The following is a 12,350-nucleotide window of genomic DNA, read 5'->3' on the forward strand; positions in this document are numbered from 1 at the left end:
AATAAGTGACAGGACAATACAGCTGATGTCCTCCTCTGGCTGCAGCACACTCCTTCTAAGATACATCCTGACATACACTAATTTTGAATGGAGTCTGTATAATATTTGGTGTCTGTAAACTATATAGTTACATATGATTACCAGACCATTTACCAGAGGAAGTGAACACAAAGATGCTATAGTTTATAAAAGAAGAAAGAGAGGAAAAAGAAATATACAACTAAGTGGAATAAGAAGAGGGGGGAACTTAGAATGTAGGAGTCTTCCAGTTGTATTTAGAAGGAATTCTTAATCTGTCTCTCTCTCTCTCTCTCTCTCTCTCTCTCTCTCTCTCTCTCTCTCTCTCTCTCTCTCTCTCTCTCTCTAGATCTTAGGACTAGTGCAGCAGTCCTTCTTGGATTTTAGGCAAGCCACTCTGCATGTGGTGGCCTCCTAGGACCATGTGGAGAACTAACTGATGAAGCCAAATTAATATATGAACCATGGTGGACAATTATCCTTTCTGGTAATATATTTCCTAGATTTTAAGCTATTTGATTTGGACTTTAAATTTCCATAGCCCAAAACAACATAATAGGTCTAATATGCAGGGACATACTGTAAAAGTAGGTCTAATATTCAGGGACATACTGTAAAAGTAGACATATGTATTTTTCCAATACTTCCTTAAAATGGTCTTCTATGTAGAAAGCATTTGTGGACATGCTTCCTTGAGGGCTGTATCTTCATCAGCTTATTTCTATACAACAATGGTTAGAAGGCTTTACTTATATAAAAATTCCACAAACCTGTGCTAAAACCACCACATGAACTTTATATGACATCTAAAGAGGGATACATGAAGGACCTGTGCAGATCAGTCTAAACTAAGAGCTTTCCCATGTTTTGATAGACTCAGTGATTAAAAGCCCATTGGGTGGAGGGTGGGGTCTTCTGAATTTAACTGTGAGGTACCAGCCACATGTCTTCTACTTAGCTACAGAGACAGATTGGTCTAGCACTGTGTCTGAGAAATGCATGCCCTTCCATGAAACATGAGAAAGTCACCACTGTTTAAGGCTGGCTTTCACTGTAAAGGACTTCTGACACCTGTGCCTAAGGGTGCAGTAGTCTAGTGCCATGTGGTTTCCCACCCAGCCGTTCAAGTTCATGCCTGCAAAAGAGAAGTCACTGGACTTCTCTTACATGTAGGGGTTGGGTGACCAGAGATATAACTGTAGGGTCAGGACAGAGGTGGGATCCTGGCTGAGAATTTGGGGTCTATATCCTTCTTGGAGGAAGATTTAATTACAATGTGATGCTTCTTTGGATTATTATGAAGTTTAAGATAATATACATAATAGTGTAACATACCAGCGCCGAAGGTCAGCCTATACCACAATAGTCGCTTTCCCAGGAGAAAATGATCCACAAACCACATTCATCAGGCTCCATCCTGGTGAGGTTGCTTCAAGAGGGATTTTGTTTACTGAAAGGCTTCCAGCTTCCTGCCCATCTTGTGTTCCTAAACTAACAATATATGCATAAACCTTTTCAAGCTTCAGCTTGGGATTCTCACGGGTAAGGAGTGGGGGCTGCAACAGATAAATTTCAGAGGACTTGACCCCTGCCACACAAGTTTCTTGACAAGGTATTTTCAGGATCATTACATTCCTTTAACAGACAATGAGACAAGGCGGGAGTTTACTATCCTAGACGATCCATTTTTGCAGCCGAATTTGTTTTGAATTACCTCGTGCACATAACACTTATTACACTGCCATCCTGCAATCACATCACTGAGAGACTTAGTGAGGTGATGGCTCTGGAGCATGCTGGCAGCCAACCGAGAATGACAACCTTTATTCTCAGGATTAGCATGGCATCTACATTACACACGACGGTGCTGATGATGGCTGCGATTAGGGATGGAATGCACACCCAGTGACGTTTGGCCCAGTCAAATTAAATATCATTAACTCGCCCAATTGAGCAGATTGCCTTTAAAACACTTTATGCAGCTCTAAAACCAAGTAAATGGAATGTTTTGGAACAAGAAATGCTGATTGCAAAGTTTATCTTTATTATAAATTAAACGCCTAAGTTATTCACCTAAACTCTCCCACCTTCCCACCCCCAGGGGATGAGGTGCAATTATGGAAAAATCCAATCACTGTATCTCAGGGCAAACAGCACCACTGAAAATATGACATGACACCAAGGAACCTTAAAGAGGTCCTTTAGCGCAAGGTCTTTTGTGACAAGAGCGAGTCATGCTGAGAGCAGAGCATAGAAGGGTCCCTTTCTGGCTCCAATGAAGCCTTTAGAAAGCTACTGCTCTTAGAAAGAGGTACTTGTGGCTGTCATTTCTATAGTTGGTCATGGCAAAAATACAGAATTGGTGGATAATCCATTTGGGGCTGAAGTCCACTGACAACTCATCTATCTTTAGTCATCCGCTCAATCAGCTAGTATTAGCTGGGGTTATTTGTCTCTTGGCTGTGTGACTGTCTTTGGAAGTGTTTCTTAGGGAGCATAAAACAACAGTACATGGGAGCTACTTCAGAAATGGCCAGAAGAGTGCTTGGCAGATGGCATCTTACTCAGACAATTCAGGGGCAGTCTGATTTGGCTCTGGAGACCATATATCCCAGAGACTTAGGATTATTGCCTCCCCAATACACAAATTGTCACAAGAAATATCACTGCCTACTACTGTCATATAGTGTCACCTCCAAACCCAGGGGTGGGCCAGAGAGTAAAAGTGCTAGGTGTACAAGTCTCATGACCCAAATTTGATCCCCAGTACCCATTTTTTTTTTTTTTTAAAGCACATATGGTGTTGTGCATCTGTAATCCAAGAACTCCCATGGTCAAATGGGAGGCAGAGACAAGAGAATTGCTTGCCTGGAGTATACTGCATAGCAGCAGGAGCAAGGAGACCCTGCTTCAACAAGGTGGAAGGTGACAACCAACCCTGAACATTATCCTCTCGTCTCCACACTCATGCCATGACAAGCATGTACCTGCATTACCACACAGACAAAGTGAATAAATAAAGCTAAAAACAAAACCATGGAACCAATGCAGCTTTCAACATTTTCTGCAACTGAAATATTACACAAACAAAAGACCAAAAGACATGTCTTACCCTCTTGAACTTAGAAAGTATCTCTTTATGGGGAGCCATTGGGTTTCTTCAGATAAGCCTATCACAATCACCTCTATTTCTATGACACATGGAAATAACCCCAGTGTAAAATGCTAATGTAGTTTTAAAGCTGAACTGCTATAAATTGTGCCCCTGGCTAAACTCCAACTTTTATAGGGATCACTTAATTAAATACAGGGGCACCGAATCCATTTTATAAAATATCATACCTCTGTTTTCAAACTAATTAAATCTTTGATTCCACTGAATCAAGAGTTGATGATAAGCTACATGGTGAGAGGAAAAAAATCTTTTTTTCTTTTTTAATTCAGAAAACTTCTGTGTGTCTTAATTTATTTCAAATTTATGATCTGCTTCAGGGCTCAAGGAGGGGAAGAAGGCGACTTCTCTAAAATGTAGGCATTATGGCAGTTAAGAAAAAATATGAGCCTTGAAAAACAAATGGTGTTTAAAGATCTTGCTGCTGTGAATAGCACTACCCTTGAAAGACACACACACACACACACACACACACACACACACACACACACACACACACACACACACACACCCCTAGATTACACTTAAATAGATCTGGGTTCCTATGTTGTAACACTGGAACATGGATAGTTTGGACTCTTAATAGGCACTTCAGAGAGTATCCTTGGGAATTTCTAAACTCTGCTTAAAAATTTCTTCACCTACAACCTCCACCCCACACCCCTTATTTCTTTCCAGTGTCCTCCACCAATGAGTTTGTGGCCTAGGTAACCTTTTTCTTATGTAGTACTGGGGATCAGCACAGTCAGTGCTCTGCCATTGAGCTCCTTCCCTAGTGGATACTTCCTTTTTGTGCCTAACTTAGCTACTGGGCCTTTTAATCATTTACGTTTTTCCTAAACAAGAATATATCTGTCTAGTCACTGAATAATTAGTTGATGTATTTTGAAATGATAGGTACTAAAAATCGTACAGATACATTCTTGAAAATATGCCTTAAATATTTAAAATGCTTCCTTCTCTAGTAACAATCCTGTTTCGATCAGCATATCATTCCTCTCTTTAGCATCTAGCCTTGATACCATTACCACAGAATCTCATTTTAAATATGTCCATTAAATTCAGCATGTTTGATGAGTGCTCCAAATGCACATGGTTTCACACTACTGAAGGGCACTGGGAACAAGGTGTGCCCATGGCCCCATCTCCCATCAGTCTGGTCGTTACTTGAGTGATGCTCTACCGTAAAGCACATGGATACTCAGTGGAAAGTGTCCGTGAACAAGTTATATAGGATCATTGCTTCCTATGATCAACATGGTGTCACAATACTCTCTGCTTTGGGCTAAGAATGTGCTGTAGAAAGGAACTGGTGTACCAAAAAAGAAAAAGGACTGCCTGGACAAACTTGCCTCCTGTCCCTGAGTTCTGAACTGCCAGTGACAAGGCAAGGACATTCAGGTGAAGAAAGCCAGCTCTCCACACATTCCCAATGGAAATAAAAACACCAGACACTCTGCTCTATAGGACTACTGCTTCAAGGTGGAGGCTGAGCAGTCAGCAGCGAGCTTGGCAGGGGGGTGAATCAGACAGTGGCCGGAGACTGATCTTCAGCAGGACAGGACAGAAGGGCTGGCAAGGGTCTTCAAGAAGACAGACACTGATGAACTTCAAAAGCATTTCTGAGATGCAAACAAACAAGCAAATAAACAATCCAAGGCCCTACACATGCTACCACGCAAGGGCCCTGCCACCTCTCTAGTCTTCACGTTTTGAGGCCGTCTTGCTACATTGCCCCAGATGGCCTGGCATTCTTGATCATACAGCCACAGTCTTCCAAGTGCTGAGATTAGCTGAGCTTTGCTGTTTTAAAAGTTAACATTATTGGCTTTGCATCTAGCTGTGAAAGGACATGTGGGCACACTAAAGGAGGAGATGTACAGCCATGCAAGCATCACATGTGATGCCTATAGCAACTATTCCATTCTGTCATTTTTCATCTTCCTGGTGCAAACTTCTGCTGTTTTCAGAAACAGCTTACATAAACTTTTAGCTCATTAGGTGTTTTCCTCAGGAGCTGCCTAAAAGAAAAAGTCTACCCTCAAGACACACACACACACACACACACACACACACACACAAATATTTCTCCATCCACAAAACTGTTGATGTGAGGAATTTTAGACAATGTTAAAAAGAGCATTGAGTAGTGTTTCACATTTATGTCACTACAATGATTTAAGTGTCAGGGAGGGTCCTCATGGATCCTCAGGAAGATGCATAAGAGCCAGAGTATCACTGGACTAAAGTCAATGTCAAGTTCACACTTTGCATTGTGGCCTGAGTGCTTGGTTAGAAGGCTGTGCTACTTAGGTACTTATCTGTGAAGTGGGTTAATGGCAGGGCCCAACTAACCGGGGTGTTGATAGAACTAACTAGACTCTGCAGAGAAATTACTAAAGGATCATAGCAACTGCTCCATGAGTATTTATTATTGTCTTCAATGATTGGCAGAAGGAAACCTCCATGTGCTGATAAAGTAGTGACCAAGGCTCAGCACCCAGGAGTTATTAGTTGACAAGGCTAAACGTTCCACTTGGCAAAAGTATGGAAAAGCTAAATTCCAAACAAATCACCCAAGAAATCCCAGGAAATCCATGTTTTGAGTCCTGGGATCCACCTGAGGGTCTGACATTCTGAACCCCACATCCCCAGTGCCTGCTCTGTGCCACACGCAGAACTAACTGCTTGACATATGTGATTTGATCCTTGGATCAGCTTCTTCACTTATTGCTATCTTCAAAATGGACAAAAAGCAACTGATGATAAAAGGGCTTATTGTGACAGTCTGAGGTAGAGTCCCGGGGCAGGGACCTTAGATCAGGAGCTATGGTGGCAGGAGGCTACTTGTTCACATCTGGGAGGGTCAGGAAGCACTGACAGGGTAAGACCATTGCTCAGACAGCTTTCCCCCTTTCCCCTCTTCATTTAGTCCAATGCTCAGGGATAGTGCTACCCACATTCGGGGTGGACTTTTCTCTATCACTTAATTTCCTCTGGGCAAACTCTTATTCACATACCTAAACGTGTGCTTCCCTAACACTCTAGGTGTTTCTTAAAGTGAGTAAGTTGACAGCCAAGATGATGGTCACAATCATGTCTTCATAGTAAGGCCCACTAAAAAGTAGGTAATATTAACAACCCATGCATCTTGGATGAGGAAATAAAGGTTAGCTAAGCAATTCCTAAATGTTAAGGTGCTTGTGAATGTTGATATTTGATTTGCACCAGACATATTGTAACCACTGAGCCACATGGCTGGTAGGTTATCATCTGACCTGAGCCATTCAGGTGTTGAGCCAAAGGTACAAAGTATAGGAAAAGGCACCCTTGTCAGCAATGTGGAGAGGAGAAGCTGGCTTTGGATGAAAAACCACGCCGCCATCACCACCACCACCACCACCAACAACAACAACAACATCAAAAGATGCTTGGGTAAAGAGAAAAGAGCCTTGCAAAGGACACTGTTTGTTATGTATGTGTCTTGGTGCAGATGCCTGGGCTTGGCAATGGGATCCAGTGGACTCAGTTTAATGACTTTTCCCAGAAATCATTTTCATAATGGCACCATGGTTAATAAGCAGTAGTTTTGGATATCCACTCCTACCCCAGCCCCTGCCTGCTCAATGGCAGAGAGGCTGAAAGCAAAGGGACTCTGACACTGCCTGTCAGTGCATTTCTCACTGAGCTGTCACATCAAATCTCGATGTGCATGTGCCCTACAAACACCCTCCAGGTGTTTTATGAGCTCTTCTGACGGAACACCAATTAAAATGGTGCAGTTAGGACAAAAGTGATGTCAGTCATCTGTTAAAACAGGGGGAAAGTAAGAGCAACATCACACATTTAGAAGTCCTTCAATCCTGAAGAGAGGCAGAACCATAGAGAAAAGTGTTAAAAAATGTTTAACAGGATAATGAGATTTCCTAACTCTCTTTACTTCAGTGATAAACCAGTGGATATCAGGAAAAGTCAAAGCTTACGAAGAGCTACTGCAAACCGATTTCCTAGCCCTTGTGGATTTGTTTCTCAAAAGTCTAGGGTAACCCAAACAACCAGTGTTTTTGGGTTTTTTTTTTTTTTTTTTTGGTCTTTCTTTGTTTTCCATCCAAAGAAAGGAAATAATGACACTCATTTTGACTTTGCATAGCCAAGTGGTTCATCTCACGAGGCAAAACATCTATTGGAAGGACTGTGGTAAGATACTCCAAGAAAATGTTGTTGTATTATACCACACTTTTGTAGTTCACACCCTGCACTGTGCCCTGGAGCTGCTGACAGCCTGGTGCCCGTCTAGAGGTGGACTGCTGGAAATGGAGGGGATAGGTGTGTTCCTGTCTCTTTTCTAAGAGTCGTCATCTTGTCTCTCCAACATTTTAAGTAAACTATAGTAATTATGAATTATGGTAAGAATTTTAAAGGTTCTTTGGACTAAACAAAGATGCCTATTGGCAGCTATCCCACATTTTGTTTCCCTGAGTTAGCAATGATATTTAGCACTTCTGAGCATCTTCTATGCACCACTCACCACGCATACTATTATACACCCAGCGGCTCATTCATTTAGTTAATAACCCATGATGCTGTGACCCTAAAGGCAAGTAAAACCAGAAGTGGGAGCTTCCCCTGGAGACTTCATAGCCTGGTAAAGAAGACAGACTCTAAGGATGCCACTAGTGAATGAAGGAGTGAGAATGTGGAGGGGGTAGAGGAGAAAGTGCTAGGCAGTAGGGGCTTCCATGAGCAAGAGATGTGAGCACAAACAGGACAAGTAAGAGAACACTTCAGATGGAGTAGAGCCCCTTTCAAAGGTTCTGTGATACAACATGCTTATGAGGGGACCTTTGTGCACAGAAGGATTGGGAGGGTGAAGTGAGGACAGTTACATACTGAGACTGAAAGCACATTGAGGACCCTTAAAAGTTACACTGGAAATGGCTTTTTAAAATAGAGATTTTTTTTACAGTGTATATTGAAAGTATATAGTGTTTATATAAGTATCTATAAAAAATGAAGCAATTATTATAGTCATAGCAACATGTATACCACTTCATCTATTTATTACTCCTTCCTATCTTTTAATTAAGTATATTTAATATCATACTATATATGATATTACATTTTATATACTATGCATATAATATATGTAAAATTTCCAAGAAAATAGAGTTTAGGAACTTTGATTACAACTTTAATTGCAGCACATTTTTTTTTCTTTTTAAAGACAGGGTTTCTCTGTGTAATCTGGCTGTCCTGGCACTTGCTCTATAGACCAGGCTGGCCTTGAACTCATAGAAATTACTGTGGCACTCTTAATGGTCACTATGCTCAAAACAATGTCACACTTGGTGATTCTGTGCATTTTAAATACGATTTCCACAGAGAAGGTTACACTTTTTCCCCCCTCTTCCTTTTCCAGGCAGGAAATGGAAGGTCTTGCGTCTGCAGGTAGGAGGTCACCCCTGTTGCACAGGCTCCCTTAGAAGAGTGGATCTGTAGTCACAGCAGTGTGTGCTGGGGGAAAGGGTCACCAAGTTAAAGCACAAAACTTTGCCTTCTCTCGGACCCTGCCCAAATTCTGTTGGTGTTAACTGCACTTTCCGCACACCTTGGTAGGGAAATTTAGGCTGGAGAGGGAACTGTTTCCTTCCTTTCCCTTGTGTGAAAATCATTTCTAAATTTTCGATCTGTTCTTGGAGAATTTCATACAGTGTGTTTTGATCATATACACTCCCTTCTCCCAACACCTCTAAGATCTTCCCATACTTCCTTACCAACTTTGTGTCCTGTTTTGATTTTGTTTTTAAATCTATCCAAACATGATAGCACATGCCTGTAATCCCAAAACACAAGAGGTACGGCAGGAAACTGAGGAGTTGAAGGCTAGTCTCAACTATCTAGTGAGTCTGAGGCCAGCACCGGCTATGTGGATCTCTGTCTCAAAAACCAAACAACAGTTTACCCTGATTCCAACAAACCAAAACCACAACCTTCAATCTCATAGCTCCAATATCATTTATAATACATATGATTACTCCATTACAGGGCTTGCATGAACACTAACATGATGTATGTTTACTGAACCTCCAAAACAGTCATAGTTTGTTGAAGCCCTTCCCTTTAAATAGAGACAACTTTTATTACTAGAACTTATACATCCTAAGTTGTCTCCACTGAAATATGCTGGTACTGAATGGCTACCATGAGAAATTAATGCAGAATTCTGGGAAATATTGGCTGTGCACGGAGAACCAATTAGAAGTGAGTCGGGATGACTGACTTCAGAGATGGCTATGGGGGAAGATTTAGAACCACCATGAATCAAAAATAAAGTTAAGTTTATATTTCTTTCTCAGAGATTTATAAATGTGGCTGACAAATGGAACAAGAAGAATGATGGTGGCATTCTTGGGTATTTATCACCTGTAAAGTAGGAAATAAAATGACTCGCCTTCTCAACTTTGTAGTTGCTGAAGGCTTTAAAGAATGGTCACATTATAATAATTGATTCTTGTTTTTTGTGATTAGATCCTGAAAATGAGAATGGCAAAGTAATTCCATATTTTAACAGCAGAGAGCATCATGGATACAGATGTTTGTTGAATGAGACAGAAAAAAAAAAAAAAATAAAGTCTTCAGTGGAGAGTGCAAACTGCCTCAAAAGCACCAGAAGGCCCATGAGGTGTGTGCTGGGTAGTTAAATGCTAGGAACTATCCTTACAGTTCACAACATAGTACTACAAGGCCATAGAAAGAAACCTGGGCCCAAATGAAAGTTGAAGAGTTGCTTTGAATAGTGATTCTGTGTGTGTGTGTGTGTGTGTGTGTGTGTGTGTGTGTGTGTGTGAAAGAGAGAGAAAGAGCTGGGAGTGGCATGGAGAGTGTCAATGGTTGACCTCAATCATTTTCCAACTTTTTCTGAGATAGGGTTTCTAATTGAATTCAGCTAGGCTGGCTGGCCAGTGAGAACACTAAGGATCAAAGCACCTTGGCAAACCCAGGGCTTGGATTACAGACACATGACCCTCTGACCTACTTTTTAGGTAGGATCTGAACTCTGGTCCTGGTACTTGCGTAGAAAGCACTTTAACCACTGAGCCACACCCCCCCCCCCAGCCATGATGTAATGTCAGGAGCCTTGTTAGCCAGGCACCCAAGGCCTCATACACTGTTTCCAGTTAACCTCACACAGGCTGCCTCAGCATTAGCCATCTTCTTAGGCACAATTCCCCACCTCTTTCCCTAACCACCCTGCTACATCCTGGAAGCAGGATATGGACCCGTCCTTTCCCATCCAATGGATACTCAGTCCAATCCTCTTGATTTCATTTTCTTGTCTCTATTTTGGTTATGTGGTGACACTGTATCTGGTTTGGGTCCTCTGGGATAACCCCTGACTATCAGGTTCAGGAACAATCATAGAGAAAAGTGTCTTAACTGAGGTCATTGGAAGAGGGTCTCATTTAGCTCAGGGTGGCCTCCAATTGATTATGTAGCTAAGGCTGGCCTTGAACACTGATCCTCCTGACTCCAGGTCCTAAGGGCTGGGATTACAGGCATGTGCCACCACACCTGATTTATTTAGCACAGAGGATGAAACCCAGGGTTTTGTGCATGCTAGGTAAGTATTATACCAGCTGAGCTGTGTCTCTGCCTGATGGTCTGCTGAGATGATAAAATAACCTTGGGAATGCTCCAGTGGAGTTCTCACTGGGATAACCTCAGGGGTTAGCCTGGCTCTATCCAGCAACCTAGAATTTTCTGTTGAATTGTTTTAATCCTGAACCCCAAAGGACTGCTACTTTGAAAGGAGGCAGAATACTAGTGTTTATGGGGATGTAGGAATTAGCCTTGTGGATACAGTCTCTCCAAGAGAGAAAAATCTGCAGCATTTTCTAAGATGATTTATTAGACAATGGTAGAATTTGCTAGAAATCTACCAGGAGGAAATCATCTGGGAAGAAGTTAATGAACCAAACAAAACACTTGATAATGCAATTAGAATGCTAGGAAATGGAGGGGTTTTCCAGAGAGAGAGAGAGAGGAGATGGGGGAGTGGGTATAGAACTTGGAGGCTGAGGTTGGAAAAAGAAATGTAACTAACTGTTTACAGAGTATAGCTATCTGAGGGTAGAAGGGAGGATGGGCTAATGATTCAGTATAGAGGGCCAGGGTAGCCAGCTGGGTGGAGGCAGACTCTTAGCTCCATTTCAGCTGAGTGCTGTGTGGCTTTGAGCAAAGCAATGAGATTGCTAGCGGCAAAAACCTGGATTCCCATCTCAGGGAACTGCGGAGATAGCCATGGGAGGATGCACATATTGCTCTAGTTGCTTTAGGCAACAGTAAATTTCCCCCTGCTTTTGTTTGGGTCTGGTATTTTTTTTCCCTCTAAATCTCTTCTTAGCAGACTTTGAAATCAACAGTATAAAGCTCTCTAAGCTTGACTCTGACCTCTTATCATCCAGCCTCACAGATGGCCAAGCATGGTATCATGGCTTAAATTCACAGGAAGGAAATTTCTGGCCATGTCCTTGTCTTGGGCATTGCAATAGACTGTATGACTCAGGGCATCTTTGATTTATGTGGATGTGCAGCTCTAAGTAAATATGCATGTTAGGTTTGTGACTGCAAGGCCCATTTCCCCTATATTAGTTCTTTAGCATGATGGGGATGTGTTTAATATTTTTATTGCTTTCCCCAAACATTCTTTCATTTAAATATACACTGTGGTCATACAGTGCTGTCTACTTTCCTAAATTTTTGCAGATGTGCTAACTGGAGTGGTACAAGTTTAATGTGAGATTGTCCTAGGAAACAAAGCCTTTTCTGAATTGTAGCCAGCCTGTGAAATGTATATATGAGAAAACCCTTGAACCCTATAAGCTTCTCCTGTCCTGGAGCCTTGGCCAGGCTGGCAGCCCCATGTTTCCAGCCACAATGCCTCGGTCTCAGGCTCTTTTGTTTTTCTAGCTATTGTTGTTCACTACTCTGGGAGAACTTGATGAATGCCTCTACCCCTCTGGGTGGAAATCACTGTGAAGATGATGACTTGCAAGTTTGACATTATGCTCAGTGACTGTCTCTACCTAGTAACTTGAAATGCTGAAATCAGAAAATTTTCTCCTAGTAAAATGTGCATTTCAAAGAAATCTTGCCCTTA

The 12,350-nt window shown here is 41.9% G+C and overlaps 1 protein-coding gene across 1 annotated transcript in view; it reads right to left on the bottom strand.

The window, feature by feature from the left end:
- The window catches only part of Pdzrn3 (PDZ domain containing ring finger 3), a 224,289-nt gene that overhangs the window by 22,368 nt on the left and 189,571 nt on the right, over positions 1-12,350 (bottom strand).

This window comes from Phodopus roborovskii, unplaced genomic scaffold, assembly GCF_943737965.1.
Source record: "Phodopus roborovskii unplaced genomic scaffold, PHOROB, whole genome shotgun sequence".
In the NCBI taxonomy this organism is placed as follows: domain Eukaryota; kingdom Metazoa; phylum Chordata; class Mammalia; order Rodentia; family Cricetidae; genus Phodopus; species Phodopus roborovskii.